General features: G+C 41.1%; 1 long non-coding RNA gene across 1 annotated transcript in view; it reads right to left on the bottom strand.

The window, feature by feature from the left end:
- Positions 1–5463, bottom strand: part of LOC128642790 (uncharacterized) — a 46274-nt gene extending 40811 nt beyond the window's left edge. Inside the window, exon 1 of the long non-coding RNA XR_008399711.1 lies at positions 5369–5463. This is a non-coding gene — a long non-coding RNA (uncharacterized LOC128642790). The remainder of the gene's footprint in view (positions 1–5368) is intronic.
- Between the last annotated feature and the right edge of the window lie 13071 nt (positions 5464–18534).

Here is an 18534-nt window from a genome sequence, read left to right as displayed (position 1 = left end):
ATGAAATGTCATTAAAAGCCTGCTGCTAGTCGTTCACACTGCAAGTTAGGCTAAAAGTTATATGCATACAGTATTTTCCCAGTGAAGTGCCATTCCCTAGAAATACTTAAGTGTAAACATACATACATATCAGCCTGATACCAGTTGCTACTACTGCATTTAAGGCTGTACTTACATTATATCGGTATTAGCAGTATTTTCTCAGTCAATTCCATTCCTTAGAAAATAATATACTGCAACATACCTCTTTGCAGGTGAACCTGCCCGCTGTCCCCTGATCTGAAGTTACCTCACTCTTCAGAATGGCCGAGAACAGCAAATGGATCTTAGTTACGTCCGCTAAGATCATACAAAAAACTCAGGTAGATTCTTCTTCAAATTCTGCCTGAGAAGAAAAACAACACACTCCGGTGCCGTTTTAAAATAACAAACTTTTGATTGAAGATATAAAAACTAAGTTTAATCACCACAGTCCTCTCACACATCCTATCTATTAGTTGGGTGCAAGAGAATGACTGGGTGTGACGTAGAGGGGAGGAGCTATATAGCAGCTCTGCTTGGGTGATCCTCTTGCACTTCCTGTTGGGGAGGAGTTAATATCCCATAAGTAATGGATGACCCGTGGACTGACTACACTTAACAGGAGAAACATAGACATTACTTTTGTCTAAAATTGTCCATAGAAACTTAAGGGACCAACAAGAAATCTTTATTCCAAAAAATGAAGAACAGATATGTATAGCAAAAACAATATGTTCCCCCTGTGTCATACCCTGAACACAAACTCCAATAACTTAATTGATAACAATATGTTATATGTAACAGATGCATAAAGTGCTTTAACTTCACTGACAGGCAACAGCACAGACAATTAGATTTTTAAATTTAATTTACTTATGCATAAAAATCGACTGTCACTTTAAGAGAAACTTATATAAAAAAAAAACACCCAGCAAGCTTAGGAAAAATAGTCGAGCACGGTTTCACAGTTGTGCAGCTGTGCGCTTGGAAAGACTTTAGAATGTGTTAAATCACTCGACTACCAGAGAGAGATGCGCAATAAAATACAGAGCCTCTGCACCTTAACATCCCGCCATGTCCTTCTACCATGGCGACCTCTCTATCAGTGGAACAAAAACGCTGCTCCGTTCTCAGCTGCTACCAACTAAGAAAGAAACAGAGTCACAGACACAGACTCGACAAGAGCCCAAAATGACGCTGTTCCGTCTAAGAAGAAGGAGGCGGGGTCAAGAAAAAACAGCATGAGGATGAAGCGCAGCATATTTCTGTTAAATCGAGCTTCATCCTGCCGAAAACAACTATAAACACTTGCCATGTTACACCAACATGCTCTCTCCTGTTTAACACTGCTCCACTTGCGAACCAAAGCCAACTCGCCCACTAGGAATGGCACTAAAATAGAAAGAACGTGCTTCTCCTAGTGAATTAGGGAAGTATTAACCCAAAAGGAATTATTGTATGTACTAATAAAGCAGTTCTGAGCCACCAAAAGAGGGTTAACTCCTTCCTAGCCTTGAAGGAGATTGACCCCTAAGTCTCCAAATTCACATGCACATATAGTGCCTGCCCACTGCCAGAAATACCCTTCATTAAGGATATAGAGTCCCATACTAATTGCAAATAATCCATAAGCCCTTCAGTGCCGTCCGGCAGAAGGACAGCTTACCCGGTATGAGAGGATGCTACTCCTCACTGAGACCTGTAGAAAAAAGAAAGAACAGTGTAAATCTACTCTGGCTTTCTATACAAGGGCAGCAACCTGTTAGGAAAATGCAGTGAAGCACACTTCACAACTTCCTAACTGCTTTAAAGCCACCACTGCCCTGCTGAAGAGACTAACGTGGAGTAAAGCTAGACCCAATCTTGAGAGGAAAGATCAGAGCAAACCTACTATGACTTTCAAAATAATAAAATCTTGATTGAAGTGAAAATCCAATTTTCTTCAGACACTAAAACTTCACCTCTTTCTTGCACCGAAGGCAAAGAGAATGACTGGGGGGAAGGGAAGTGATATTTAACAGCTTTGCTTTGGTGTTCTTTGCCTCCTCCTGCTGGCCAGGAGTGATATTTGCAACAGTAATTGATGATCCCGTGGACTCACCATATCTTAGGAAAGAAACTGTAATTCCAAAATGATAAATAACGGCAAAGAGCTTAGCCGTTGTATGAAAAAAAACATTTTTATTTACATCTAGCCTGCTACAATGCTGCATCTCATGCAGTCTGAAAAACAAAATGCTATTATTGTTTGACCATCGTTAACTGTATCAATAACGCTCTCAGACCTGAGGCTGCTTTCCTGCTCTACAGGAAAAAGAATGGGGATTTAACTGTATCAGCTCTTAGTGCTTTGCACTCCAAATATGCAAGTCATAATTCAGAAAAGCTGCACAGAGTAAGACACCGCTTCGCTAAAGACTAGAAGCGGAAGTGGGTCACGAGACACGCCTACTTCACACAGCAAGCGCGTGTTACAGACTCTAACCTTTCTCCCTGCAAAATTAGCCTCCTTCCCGCCATGCTGTAATGCAAAGTGAAACCATCCACTAAGATGCAGTACAGCATATTTCCAATAAAGAAAAACGGACAGTGAACACAGAATCTTGTAGCCTCATACTGAAGCAAAACAACATATGTTAGCACGATTGCCCCGCTCAGACTAAGCCCGCCCTCTGGCTTGCCTGAAGGTAGTGCGACACTGAGGGAATAATAGAAGGCAAAATACAACAGGGCGGAATGAAAGAAAGCCTCTCTTGAAGCTCTAGTGGCAAAGCCGTTATTTAAACGAAGCCTGTGTTCCTCTTATAATACCAATAGTACACAATAAAGCTTATGAGGGATCTATGATAATTAAATAAGAGCCATATTAAAAAGGGTCAACTCCTTCCTGCCCATAATGAGTATGTACCCTCTAGTCTCCTCTCACATACACAAGGTGTGTCTGCATACTGTCAGTGTCATAGTGTCAATCCTACCAAGGATTTATATGTCCCCTTAAATGTGCAGTATCTAAAGTGCTAGCCTCCTACTAGAAGACCTAAAATGCACTTACCTGCAATCTAGTCAGACGGCAGTCAGGCGGCTCACCCAGCGTGAAAGGAAGCCACTCCTTACAGAGGCCTGTGAAAAAAGAAAGTTCAGAGTAAACCTACTCTGGCTTTCTATACTAGGGCAGCAAAAATGTTAGGAAAACACAGCAAGGCCCACCTTACAAGTTCCTAACTGCTTTAAAGCCACCACTACTCTACTGAAGAGACTAACATGGAATATGACTAGACCCATGATCTTGAGACAAAGGAAAGAACAGAGTAAACCTACTCTGGCTTTCTATAAGAGTTAAAATCTTGCTTGTAGCTTGATAAGAATCCAATTTTCTTCAGACACCAAAACTTCACTTCCTCCAAGCACAAAGGAAAAGAGAATGACTGGGGTTTGTGGGAAGGTAGGTGATGCTTATCAGTGTTCTGTACTTACATTTCTAACAGGAACTGAAAAGCTCACAATTTCAGAATGGAATTACAGGGAAGTGGGGACAAAATAATTAATGAAAGTATACATATATATATATATATATATATATATAGTTTATCATTTATATTACCATCTCAAAGTGTTAAATGTCCCTTTAATAAGTATCAGTTGTAATACTTTAAAAATAATTTTCACATACAGAATGTGTTTCATTGTTTCTTTATACTGTGCTCTTCTTACATCACATAAAAGGAACCAACTTAAACCATATGTTAACCTTTACATATTTATACATTTAGATACAATTCTTTATTGTATTTTCTTTTGAAAGTGCAAAATGCTCTATAGCCAACGCTATTTTCCATTGGCCTCTAAATGTTTGCTCTCGTTACTTATGTATCGGATCTGGTTTAGTCACATGCATACTTGTGACCAATCCAGAGCCTCTAGACAGTAGCATCTAGTGATGAAAGTATTAGTTAAAGGGACAGTAAAGTCAAAATTAAACTTTCATGATTATATCAAATTTGCTTAATTCTCGTGGTATATTTTGTTGAAGAGTAAAACTAGGTAGGGCTCATAAGAGCTCAGGAGTGTGCACATACTCTATGGCAGCAATGTTTTGCAACACTGTATAAAAAGCTACAAATAATGTCGCAAAACACTGCTGCCATAGAGTACTAAAGACACGTGCACACTCCTGAGCTCTTATGAGCTCAATAAGATACCAAGAGAATGAAGCAAATTTGATAAGACGTAAATTGGGAAGTTGTTTTAAATTGCATGTTCTATCTGAATCATAAAATTTAATTTTGAATTTACTGTCCGTTTAATGTATTAAAATGAAGACATTTAATTCCCTTCTGTATCAAATGGGATATTTTAATATTCAGATATAATATATAACTATATATAACTATATATAACTATATATATATATATATATATATATATATATATATATATATATATATATATATATGTGTGTGTGTGTGTGTGTGTGTAATGGGTCTTAAAAAATGTAAAATTAATTATTCTGATAGCATTTGATTTTTTCGTAATAGTTTACCTTTTAAGGGACATGAAACCCAAAAATTTCCTTTCAAGATTCAGATAGAGAATACAATTTTAAACAACTTTCCAATTTACTTCTATTATTTAATGTGCTTCCTTCTCTTGTTATCATTTGGTGAAAGGTTTATCTAGGCAAGTTCATGAGCAGCAGAGAAACTATCTCTATCTGAATCATGAAAGAAAATCTTTGGGTTTCATGTACCTTTAAGTTCCCGGATATCATTTATATATAATATTTGAACATTACATTTGGTATTCAAGTGATGCATTTGATTTTCAAAAGTTAATATTTGAATTCAGAACAAAAGTCAATGGGAAGATATGATTCAGTTATTGTATTGTATTTGTATGTTTATGTGTAGAGATCATACGTAAAATCCCATTTACGGTATATGTATAATGTGATCTGTTCTATGTACATATAGGGGGTATACTTCACAATAAAATAAAGAGAACAAGGACAACGTCAGCTCTTTGTGTGGTGAGTATCTGTATATCTCATAGCTCTGAAGATATATACACATATTATATAGAATACATTGTGTAATTGATAGAGAGTGCAATTTTAAAAGATATTTTCAATTTACTTATTTTATATGTACATCTCTTGTTCTTTTTATCCTTTGTTGAAATTCAACAGTTTTTCATGAGAGCATATCTAGATAGCTTTATAAACGTGCACATGTTTAAAAGGGACAGTATACACCAATTATTTATATTACTGCATGTAAAAGACACTACTATAAAGAAGAATATGCACAGATATTGATATACAAATCCAGTATAAAACTCTAAAACTTACTTAGAAGCTCCCAGTTTAGCAATGTTGATGAGGTTAGGATGGGACACCCAGTGATAGGGGCTTTGAAAGCAGGAATAGCAGACACTCCCACTTACCTGCAAATGAAAAGACACATTATACAAACAGGAGCAAGCAGAAATCTGTAGACATCAGTATATGTCTAAAACTTTGGGCCTTGGTTAGAAGTCTGAAAAGCAGCACAATACAGATTTGTCACAGAATTTCAGCAATGATTGTTATGTGTGTGCTCAGTTCTGCATTGCTGCTGTTAGTGTTTGTCATTTATACCATTGCTCAGAACTTTATCATATATTTGTAGGGATCTGAACATCAACTGTTCCCCAGTCTGTATAGTATCACAATGTTCTCCTCTGTTGTCAAAGATAGAAAGTGGTTTTATTCATAGTTACTATATAACAAAAGAAAACACTATAAAGTATTACTACTGAACTAAGCAGACATGCAATTGCTCTCACTAGAAGCACAGCTTTATATTTTTTATAATTTGTGCTGTGTAATCTTCCAAACCAATTACTTTATTTTGTTGAGCAGTTTTATCAATAATATCTTTAAAAAAATAATAATTTCTGTTTATATTTATTTAGTTTATTAAAGAAGTTATAGGAAATGTCATATCTATTTAGATCTCCTGTGAAACATAAAGCCCTATTTGTGTGACCCGAGCAAGCACAGGCTGTTTATAGTTGTGTTTATTTCAGCAGTAAATGTGTTTCTTTTTCCTTCCCTATTATACTCTTTTTATATTTACACTTGTGCCTTTTTGTTTCCTTTTCATACAATCGTGTCTGCCGCACCAGGACAGTGCGCTACCATTTGGCAGTGACTATATGTACCGGCCGCCAGAGCTGAAAAAACTGAAACGGCTGCACTTCCGTGTGCACAGAGTTGTGGAGAGGTGAGGTCTTATACATTCACACCGTTACCAGTCTGTCCCAAAATGTTTCCATCACATCTACACATCATAAGATTTGTAAAATGAGAATCTGATAGGAACACCCTAAGCTGCTAAGCAGTTTCAAAACTGCATTTTTAAAGGGACACAAGACTAGGGTGACCATATTGCCGCTTTAAAAAGGGACACATATAAAAAATACATATGTCAGGGCTGTTTTCAGGGCTGTTTTAAGAAATGTTTTGTATAAGAACCCTGACATATGAATTTTTCATATGTGTCCCTTCTTAAAGCGGCAATATGGTCAGCCTACACAAGACCCAATTTTTTCTTTATTATAATTCAGATACAGCATAACATTTTACACAACTTTCCAGTTTACTGTCGCAGTCAAATGCATTTCATTCTCATGATATCCTTTAATGATGGAAAAGCAATGCACTATCGGGAGCTAGCTGAACACACTGGGTGAGCCAATGACAAGAGGTAAATATGTGCAGCCACCAATCAGCAGCTAGTTCCTAGTAGTGTACTACTAAGGAGAGAACAAAGCAAAATTGGTGATAAAGGTAAATTGGAAAGTTGATTAAAATTACACGCCCTATCTGAATCATGAAAGTTTATATTGGACTTGACTGCCCCTTTAAACTAACTGGTATAATCTTTTTCATGCTGTCACCATTCCTAACAGGGTTATTCTCTGTAACAAGTTTCTGCCTGTTTATCTTCCTATCGCTAATACACCCCAAATACTATTATTGTGTAGCCTATATTCACTAACAGCGCATTCAGGCTTAGAAGCACTTACTGTATATGTCCATGTCATTCTGTAAGGGGAGGGATACTCACAATTTCACAAGCCTCTTCATTATAAGATGTAACCTCTCTTTTATTTCTCTTTTTTATACTCTCAGTGTGCCCATGGCAGAAAAACCCTCTTCTGACTGTCAGCCAGAAACATCCAACCAGATGCATGAAAACCCTTGTGAGATGTTACAGTCTTCTGAGGACAACCATAATCCAGAAAAGACCATTTCGCAAGGTGAAGGAAGACCTAGGCACAGGTGTCAGCGCATCTGGAATGCAATTAGAAGATTCTTTTCTCATTGTTGTAAATAACATGGAAATTATATGATTAAAATCTTAATTCAACAACTACAGTAGACCTATCAAACATCAAGGTCAACTGTCTTTCATCCTACTGAGATCAATAAACTGAATAACCCCAATCATGATACGAATAGTAGTTATTCTTTACCAACTACTTCCTATTGGTTGAGACCTAGGTCTTAGGATATAGAGTTGGCTTAGAGCAGAGGGTAAGAGCTTAGGGGTTATGGATTGGGTTATTACTAGGGTTGGGGGTTAAGGTACATCTATAAAGTTAACTGATTGGGTACCATAGAGTTGTTAACATGTTTCAAGTGCCATTGTAGTTGTGGAACAGAAATGATGGTTGCAATATTACTGTAGAAAACATACATCATCCTGAGTTATATGGTTTATAAACTGGTAAAAAAGAAAAGGCCTTGGTAAAAGAAAGGTGACATCTAAATGATGAGGATGTAGGCCCTAAGACTGAATCTATGTAGCGTACTATGGTGGTGCCTTCCAGGATATCTAGTGCCTAGCAATTATTAGTTTGTTAGTGGAAGGCAGATTACCTTGTAGCATACATAAGGGTTAAGGTCCTGGGCTCTGTGTGTTGGGTGTGTGTATGTGTATGCAATAATGTTGCAGTTTAAGAGGAGTACTAACCTTTATTAGAGAAGGGACAGGAAACCCCTTCCTCTTTCATCTCATGGCTCCTTGGAAGCTTCATGGACAGAGCTATGTGTTCTTCAATACCTCATTTGCGATTCTGTGATTTTGTGGAGGTGCCTGTACAAAGGATTTCAGAGTGGAGATGAGGAGATTGAGTAGATGGGTCCCCCCGTCCCCTGATACAGTGGGTCGTGCCCCTTTATACCAGGTTTTCCCCTTCTTCTGGGTCTCTGGGGGATCTGTTCCTTCCTGCATCATCGGGTGATGAGGAGGATGTAGGCCCTAAGGCATCAGGGCCTACGGAATTGCAATTGCATGCAATTGCATGTTGGGGCCTAGCATTTGGGCCCTTACCCCTTCCCTTTCTTTGGACAGTTCACCTAGGGTATAGTGCCCTCCTGCAGGCCTCTCCAGTTAGTGGTGGCATTAGTGGGAGCAGTTTTTCCTTACCGGGTCAGTAGGGTTCTGTGGTCCTGTCTGGGGAGTCTGTCGCCATGTCCCTTCGGCAGTTCTTGGCATTGGTCCTGGCGGGTGGGGCAGCTCCATTGGGTACTTTAGTTTCTCCTACATCAGCTCTGGTGCTGTCTTCGGCCACATCCAAGATGGCCACCAATGACGTAGTGGTCCTAGTTTCCCCCGCAGCTGGCACTTCCAGTGATGTCATTTCCCGTCATTTGCTGCACAGGGGATAACTATCCATGTTTACAGCATTCAAGCACACCTGAAGTCTAAGGCAGTGAAGATAATTTACAAGGGTAAGTACATGAATATCTTTGAGTTGTCACCAGAGGCTTACAGGCAACAGGAAATGGTGGAGGACGGTACAACTTTGGGCGCACCTGGGTCCCGAGAGGCTGCTTTCCCCAGGAGTGATGTGGAAGCCTCAGCATTTTCGATAGCGTACAGGGGATGTCGGCTGGAAGTTCCAGAATTGCGCTTTCCAGCATTAGTGTAAGTATTGTTGCGGTTTCCACCCAGGGGCCAATTGCTCCAAGGAGGAGGAGTCCCAGCCAGAGCGAGCAGGATTTAAGAGCTCTCTTACAGGTAAGGGCAGACAGGCAGCTGAGGGCGGCTGCAATTGAGCCTTGGCTGTCTAGGTACCCAAATCGGCAGGTGGCCAGTTTGCTTCGGGATGGACTACACCTTGGGTCCATCATTGCTGTCTCTGGCCTGGTTCAAGGATCTCTGGTCCAATGGAACATGAAATTGGCCTACCAGTACACAGTGGCAGTTAAGGAGAAGATTGGTTAGGAGGTGCTTTAGGAAGGATGACAGTCCCATTTAAGGAACTGCAAATTTCGGGTTTGATTATTACCCCTATGGGAGTAGGGCCCAAAAAGTAACCAGGTAAGTTCTGTTCGATCCAACACCTTTCTTTTACCAAGGTGCACTAAGTCAATTACGTGACTGACCCTAAGCTTAGCATTGTGCACTACCAATCTTTTGATGAAGTACTGCAAGTAGTGTGGACGGTAGGTTGTGGTGCACTGCTGGCCAAGCTGGACGTGGAGTTGGCCTTTAGGTTGCTCCCTATTAAACCCTCCTCATTTAGACTTATGGGGTGTTTGCTTGCAGGTGCTTACTATGTTGACTGGTGTCTCCCAATGGGCTGTTCTATCTCCTGCAAGCATTTTGATACTTTCCGTTCATTCTTGCATTGGGCTGTGGCCTCAGAGGCAGGGAACAATAGGATTGTCCATAATTTGCATGACTTTCTTTTGGTAGATAGGCCAAGCACGAACGAGTGTGTGTGTCTGATGGAAATGATGAGGGCGGTGATCTCACAATTCAGAGTTCCTCTGATGGAAGACAAAACAATGCAAATTTCCCAATCAGTGTTACCACTGTTTCTCCAAAACATGCACAAGATGATCTAAAAAGAGAAATAAAAAGAAGGCGTCTCTTGGTGCAATAAAATTTCACAATGTAGAATTCTTTCCTCTATGTGGCAAATAATATACTCACAAGTGGAGCAGCACCAAACGTGCTGATTGAAGCAAACTGAGATCTCACAGTGTCTCAGCTCACAGAACCAGGGTGTGGAGTCTGCTACTCCCAGCTGGGTCCAATCAACCTCACAGGGATAATGATGAGAACACAAATGGTTTTAAACAAATCAAACACCATTTATTATAAGCATGTTAAAATCTTATAGAGCTGATAAACATATCTAGCTCTTAAAGCAGGTACGCAACGCATTTCTCAGCCTTGCTGGCTGTTTCCTCAGACATAAACTATGAGTATATTATTTGCCCCATAGAGGAAAGAATTCTAAATTGTGAAATGTTATGCTTGGCCTACCTACAAAATGAAAGTCATCCAAATAATAGCCAATCCTATTGTCCCCTGCCTCCGAGGCCACAGCCCAATGCAAGAATGAACTGAAAGTGATTGAGCCCAGCTGGGAGTAGCAGACTCCACACCCAGGTTCAGTGAGATGAGACACTGTGAGATCTCAGTTTGCTTCAATCAGCACGTTTGGTGCTGCTCCACTTGTGAGTATATTATTTGCCACATAGAGGAAAGAAGAGGCGCCCTTCTTTTTATTTCTCTTTGGAAGACAACATAAGGTCCTTGCACATACCTTACTTTCCTGGGGATCAAAATTGACACGTTTGCCATGCAATGTAGGCTGCTATTGGATAAGGTAGAGAGGATTTTCAAAAGAAACTTGAGTACCAGCTGCATGGTCTAGTTTATTGTTTGGATAGGATTGTCATGTTGGTGAACATAGTAGCAGATCTCCACGTCTGCTTCACTTCAACGGCATATGTATGTGGTGGCAGGAGTCGACTTCAATCCTTGCCTTAAACCTGTTCATGGACGCAGGTGGGTCCCATGGATACGAAGCATACCTGAACAGAGAATGGGGTGCCGACCCTTGGCCACAGTCTTGGTTCGATATGGGCTTCACTAGAAAACATAATTTATGCTTACCTGATAAATTCCTTTCTCCTGTAGTGTAGTCAGTCCACGGGTCATCATTACTTCTGGGATATTAACTCCTCCCCAACAGGAAGTGCAAGAGGATCACCCAAGCAGAGCTGCTATATAGCTCCTCCCCTCTACGTCACACCCAGTCATTCGACCGAGAACCAAACGAGAAAGGAGAAACTATAGGGTGCAGTGGTGACTGGAGTATAATTTAAAAATTTAGACCTGCCATAAAAAACAGGACGGGCCGTGGACTGACTACACTACAGGAGAAAGGAATTTATCAGGTAAGCATAAATTATGTTTTCTCCTGTTAAGTGTAGTCAGTCCACGGGTCATCATTACTTCTGGGATACCAATACCAAAGCTAAAGTACACGGATGACGGGAGGGACAGGCAGGATCTTATACGGAAGGGACCACTGCCTGAAGAACCTTTCTCCCAAAAACAGCCTCCAAAGAAGCAAAAGTGTCAAATTTGTAAAATTTGGAAAAAGTTGCAGCCTTGCAAATCTGTTCAACAGATGCCTCATTCTTAAAGGCCCAAGTGGAAGCCACAGCTCTAGTAGAATGAGCTGTAATTCTTTCAGGAGGCTGCTGTCCAGCAGTCTCATAGGCTAAACGTATTATGCTACGAAGCCAAAAAGAGAGAGAGATAGCAGAAGCTTTTTGACCTCTCCTCTGTCCAGAATAAACGACAAACAGGGAAGAAGTTTGGCGAAAATCTTTAGTTGCCTGTAAATAAAATTTCAGGGCACGAACTACATCCAGATTGTGTAGAAGTCGTTCCTTCTTTGAAGAAGGGTTAGGACACAATGATGGAACAACAATCTCCTGATTGATATTCCTATTAGTGACTACCTTAGGTAAGAACCCAGGTTTAGTACGCAGAACTACCTTGTCTGAATGAAAAATCAGATAAGGAGAATCACAATGTAAGGCCGATAACTCAGAGACTCTTCGAGCCGAGGAAATAGCCATTAAAAACAGAACTTTCCAAGATAACAATTTAATATCAATGGAATGAAGGGGTTCAAACGGAACACCCTGTAAAACGTTAAGAACTAAATTTAAGCTCCATGGTGGAGCAACAGTTTTAAACACAGGCTTAATCCTGGCCAAAGCCTGACAAAAAGCCTGAACGTCTGGAACTTCTGACAGACGTTTGTGTAAAAGAATGGACAGAGCTGAGATCTGTCCCTTTAAGGAACTAGCAGATAAACCCTTTTCTAAACCTTCTTGTAGAAAAGACAATATCCTAGGAATCCTAACCTTACTCCATGAGTAACTCTTGGATTCGCACCAATGTAAGTATTTACGCCATATTTTATGGTAAATCTTTCTGGTAACAGGTTTCCTAGCCTGTATTAAGGTATCAATTACTGACTCCGAAAATCCACGCTTTGATAAAATCAAGCGTTCAATTTCCAAGCAGTCAGCTTCAGAGAAATTAGATTTTGATGTTTGAAAGGACCCTGAATTAGAAGGTCCTGTCTCAGAGGCAGAGACCAAGGTGGACAGGATGACATGTCCACTAGATCTGCATACCAGGTCCTGCGTGGCCACGCAGGCGCTATTAGAATCACAGATGCTCTCTCCTGTTTGATCCTGGCAATCAATCGAGGAAGCATCGGGAAGGGTGGAAACACATAGGCCATCTCGAAGGTCCAAGGTGCTGTCAAAGCATCTACCAGGACCGCTCCCGGGTCCCTGGACCTGGACCCGTAACAAGGAAGCTTGGCATTCTGGCGAGACGCCATGAGATCTATCTCTGGTTTGCCCCAACGTCGAAGTATTTGGGCAAAGACCTCCGGATGAAGTTCCCACTCCCCCGGATGAAAAGTTTGACGACTTAGGAAATCCGCCTCCCAGTTCTCCACTCCTGGAATGTGGATTGCTGACAGGTGGCAAGAGTGAGACTCTGCCCAGCGAATTATCTTTGATACTTCCATCATCGCTAGGGAGCTTCTTGTCCCTCCTTGATGGTTGATGTAAGCTACAGTCGTGATGTTGTCCGACTGAAACCTGATGAATCCCCGAGTTGTTAACTGAGGCCAAGCCAGAAGGGCATTGAGAACTGCTCTCAATTCCAGAATGTTTATTGGAAGGAGACTCTTCTCCTGAGTCCATGATCCCTGAGCCTTCAGGGAATTCCAGACAGCGCCCCAACCTAGTAGGCTGGCGTCTGTTGTTACAATTGTCCAATCTGGCCTGCTGAATGGCATCCCCCTGGACAGATGTGGCCGAGAAAGCCACCATAGAAGAGAATTTCTGGTCTCTTGATCCAGATTCAGAGTAGGGGACAAATCTGAGTAATCCCCATTCCACTGACTTAGCATGCACAATTGCAGCGGTCTGAGATGTAGGCGTGCAAAGGGTACTATGTCCATTGCCGCTACCATTAAGCCGATTACCTCCATGCATTGGGCCACTGACGGGTGTTGAATGGAATGAAGGACACGGCATGCATTTTGAAGCTTTGTTAACCTGTCTTCTGTCAGGTAGATCTTCATTTCTACAGAATCTAGAAGAGTCCCCAAGAAGGGAACTCTTGTGAGTGGAAAGAGAGAACTCTTCTCTTCGTTCACCTTCCACCCATGCGACCTTAGAAATGCCAGTACTAATTCTGTATGAGACTTGGCAGTTTGAAAGCTTGACGCTTGTATCAGAATGTCGTCTAGGTATGGAGCCACCGAAATTCCCCGCGGTCTTAGTACCGCCAGAAGAGCGCCCAGAACTTTTGTGAAGATTCTTGGAGCCGTAGCCAATCTGAATGGAAGAGCTACAAACTGGTAATGCCTGTCTAGGAAGGCAAACCTTAGATACCGGTAATGATCTTTGTGAATCGGTATGTGAAGGTAAGCGTCCTTTAAATCCACTGTGGTCATGTACTGACCCTTTTGGATCATGGGTAAGATTGTCCGAATAGTTTCCCTTTTGAACGATGGAACTCTTAGGAATTTGTTTAGGATCTTTAAATCCAAGATTGGTCTGAAGGTTCCTTCTTTCTTGGGAACCACAAACAGATTTGAGTAAAACCCCTGTCCGTGCTCCGACCGCGGAACCGGGTGGATCACTCCCATTAGTAAAAGATCTTGTACACAGCGTAGAAACGCCTCTTTCTTTATTTGGCTTGTTGACAACCTTGAAAGATGAAATCTCCCTTTTGGGGGAGAGATTTTGAAGTCCAGAAGATATCCCTGAGATATGATCTCTAACGCCCAGGGATCCTGGACATCTCTTGCCCAAGCCTGGGCGAAGAGAGAAAGTCTGCCCCCCACTAGATCCGTTCCCGGATCGGGGGCCCTCAATTCATGCTGTCTTAGGGGCAGCAGCAGGCTTTCTGGCCTGCTTGCCCTTGTTCCAGGACTGGTTAGGTTTCCAGCCTTGTCTGTAGCGAGCAACAGCTCCTTCCTGTTTTGGTGCAGAGGAAGTTGATGCTGCTCCTGCCTTGAAGTTACGAAAGGCACGAAAATTAGACTGTCTAGCCCTAGGTTTGGCTCTGTCTTGAGGCAGGGCATGGCCTTTACCTCCTGTAATGTCAGCGATAATTTCTTTCAAACCGGGCCCGAATAAGGTCTGCCCTTTGAAAGGTATGTTAAGTAATTTAGATTTAGAAGTAACATCAGCTGACCAGGATTTTAGCCACAGTGCTCTACGTGCCTGAATGGCGAATCCGGAATTCTTAGCCGTAAGTTTAGTTAAATGTACTACGGCATCTGAAATAAATGAATTAGCTAGCTTAAGGGTTTTAAGCTTATTTGAAATCTCATCTATAGTTATTGAGTCAAGAGTCTCTTCCAGAGACTCGGACCAAAATGCGGCCGCAGCCGTGACAGACGCAATACATACAAGGGGTTGCAATATAAAACCTTGTTGAACAAACATTTTCTTAAGGTAACCCTCTAATTTTTTATCCATTGGATCAGAAAAGGCACAGCTATCCTCCACCGGGCACCTTAGGGACCATCTGCCATAAGTCCCGTGTGGTGGCGTCTATTGGACACATTTTTCTAAATACAGGAGGGGGGGAAAAGGGTACACCGGGCCTATCCCACTCCTTAGTGATTATCTCTGTAAGCCTCTTAGGTATAGGAAATACGTCAGTACTCGCTGGTACCGCATCTATCCAGCCTACATAATTTCTCTGGGATTGCAACGGTGTTACAATCATTCAGAGCCGCTAATACCTCCCCTAGCAGTACACGGAGGTTTTCTAGTTTAAACTTAAAATTTGAAATGTCTGAATCCACTCTATTTGGATCAGATCTGTCACCTGCAGATTGAAGCTCTCCGTCCTCATGTTCTGCAAATTGTGACGCAGTATCTGACATGGCCCTATTATTATCAGCGCACTCTGTTCTCACCCCAGAGTGATCTTGCTTACCTCTAAGTTCTGGTAATTTAGACAAAACTTCAGTCATAACATTAGCCATGTCCTGTAGTGTGATTTGTAATGGCCGCCCTGAAGTACTCGGCGTTACAATATCACGCACCTCTTGAGCGGGAGATGCAGGTACTGACACGTGAGGCAAGTTAGTCGGCATAACTTCCCCCTCGTTGTTTGGTGAATGATGTTGAATTTGTACAGATTGACTTTTATTTAAAGTAGCATCAATGCAATTAGTACATAAATTTCTATTGGGCTCCACCTTGGCTTTTGCACATATAGCACAGAGATATTCCTCTGAGTCAGACATGTTTAACAAACTAGCAATTAAACTAGCAAGCTTGGAAATACTTTTTAACTCAATTTACAAGTAATATGAAAAACGTACTGTGCCTTTAATAAGCACAGAAAAGAACTATGACAGTTGAATAACAATGAACCGGAGAAATTATAAAAACCAAATTTTTCCCGGTAAAGGCATAAATTTAGCAAAGGATTGCCCCCATTAGTAATGGATAACTAACCCTTAATAGCAGAAAAAAATGTACACAATATAAACGTTTTTTATCACAGTCAAAGCACAATCTCACAGGTCTGCTGTGAGTGATTACCTCCCTCAAAATAATTTTTGAAGACCCTTGAGCTCTGTAGAGACGATCCGGATCATGCAGGGAGAGAAACAGACTTGTGACTGAATTTCTGATGCGTAGCAAAAGCGCCAAAAAAGGCCCCTCCCCCTCACACACAACAGTGAGGGAAGTTCAGTAAACTGTCTTAAATTAAAATAAACGACAGCCAAGTGGAAAAACAGTGCCCAAAACAATTTTTCACCCAGTACCTCAGACAATTAAACCATTTAACATGCCAGCAAAACGTTTAAAATCAAATAATATAAAATGTCATTAAAAAGCCTGCTGCCAGTCGTTCCCACTGCCAGTTAGGCTAAAAATTATATGCATATAGTATTATCCCAGTGAAGTGCCATTCCCCAGAATACTGAAGTGTAAACATATATACATAACAGCCTGATACCAGTTGCTACTACTGCATTTAAGGCTGAACTTACATTATATCGGTATTGGCAGTATTTTCTCAGTCAATTCCATTCCTCAGAAAATAATATAATCACCACAGTCCTCTCACACATCCTATCTATTAGTTGGGTGCAAGAGAATGACTGGGTGTGACGTAGAGGGGAGGAGCTATATAGCAGCTCTGCTTGGGTGATCCTCTTGCACTTCCTGTTGGGGAGGAGTTAATATCCCAGAAGTAATGATGACCCGTGGACTGACTACACTTAACAGGAGAAATGTATGTCTTCTTGAATTGTTCCCATTTGTAGTGGAGGTGGAGCTGTGGGCCACCAATTGCAGGACTGCACTTGTGATATTCTGGATGGATAATCTATGCGTGGTGTTTGCTATTAACAGGCTATCCTCTGGCTCCCCTCTGGTGATTTGCTGTTTGAGGCATCTGGTGCTGAGATGCCTACAATTGAAAATCGACTTCAGGGCAAGATATGCTCTGGGGGTGCAAAATGTGGTAAGGAAAATGCTGTCCAATCTTGTTAGCAGGAGTCACCTTCTTTTGTAAGGTTTTTGAGTTCTGTGAATAGACTTGTACATTTCTATTGAGGCAGATTGTTTGGGGGTGCACCAAAGTCAGGTGTCGAGATCACATGGAGCCTATCACAGTTGACAGGCTTCTTTCTCTGCTGGGTGTCTTTGCTCACCTGACTTTGAAGTTTTGTTATTCAGGGCAGCTTTTGACCTGGCTTTTCATGGGACCTTATGTCTGGGGCATTATCTCACTAGGGGCCAGATTTTTTTTTTTTAGATCTCTAAGAAATCTCACCAGTACTACAAATCCCCTGTCTTAATTCTCTAAAGGCAGTTTTTACCTTAAGAACAGTGTGTCTTACAACTAGGAAGTTGTAATACTCATTTTCTTTTTAAGAGGCCTAGTAGAAGAATCTGCTACAGCAGAAACCTTATTCTCTGGTAGCAAACATTTGTGCTTACTTTAGGGTAGCAAAGCCCCTAACACCTCTTCAATAGTAGAACAAAGATAAGTCATGGAAAATCCATTTTACCTCTCAGAGAAGCACTCAAAGGAGAGGGACAATGCCCTTGCAAGGATATGGAAATTGGCAATACTGTCCACACATCCTATGCATAATTACACAGGAGGACAGACAGACAGACAGAGGAATAGTTCCAGCCTGCTTTATAACCTGCATATAAGGATACAGAGTCAGAATAATAAAGACAGTAAACACACACAATTGTTTAATTAGGTGTTTGCGTTGTGGGGGGTTGGTGGTTTAGGGGTTAATATGTTTATATAGTAGTTTGCGCTGTGGGGCCTGGTGGTTTATAGGTTAATAAGTTTAAATAGTAGTTTGTGTTGTGGGGGGATGGCGGTTAAGGGGTTAATAGTTTTATATAGTAGTTTGCATTGTGAGGGGATGGCAGTTTAGAGGTTAATACATTTTGTTAGTGATTGCGATGTGAGGGGATGGAGGATTTGGGGGTAATATGTTTAGTATTTGCAATGTGGTGGGATCGAAGTTTAGGGGGTTTTGAATGGCGTTTTGACATGTCGGTTTAATTTTTTTGTCTGGTTTAGATTTTTAAGTGCAAATTCAACATTTCTTTATTTTTTAGTTACGCATGCAAGATGATATACTGGCGTAAATAACTGGCAAAGCCAGAAATGTGTTTGTGCACATTTATGAACCTTGCCAGTTTGTCCTACTTACAGCAGTATATCATCTGGCCTCGCGGGTTATGTGGTTCACCCGATGTGCAAGGTGAACTTACGGGCGACGTGGGTCTCAGCAGTTGCGCTGAAAATTACACCACATATGTAATCTCGCCCTGTATTGCAACAGATGTGTGTAAATGCTTAGCAGCAAAATTTGCATGGTTTTGGAACTCAATGATAGTTCAGAAATCTATCCATTGATAAGCATGCAGGATTCATCTGCTCTGCTCTAAACAATAAAAAAACAGTAAAAGTCGATCAAAATAACAATGTTACAAATATCTTTAAGGAATACCACCCTATTAAAAATATTGCGCAAAAATCTCAAAAAACAATATCAAAAAATATAGATGTGTTAAAAAACTAGTTAAAAAATAGAATACGGGTTTGTTAGTTCCGA

Source organism: Bombina bombina, chromosome 12 (assembly GCF_027579735.1).
Source record: "Bombina bombina isolate aBomBom1 chromosome 12, aBomBom1.pri, whole genome shotgun sequence".
Classification (NCBI taxonomy): domain Eukaryota; kingdom Metazoa; phylum Chordata; class Amphibia; order Anura; family Bombinatoridae; genus Bombina; species Bombina bombina.
This window is presented reverse-complemented; position numbering and strand designations above follow the sequence as displayed.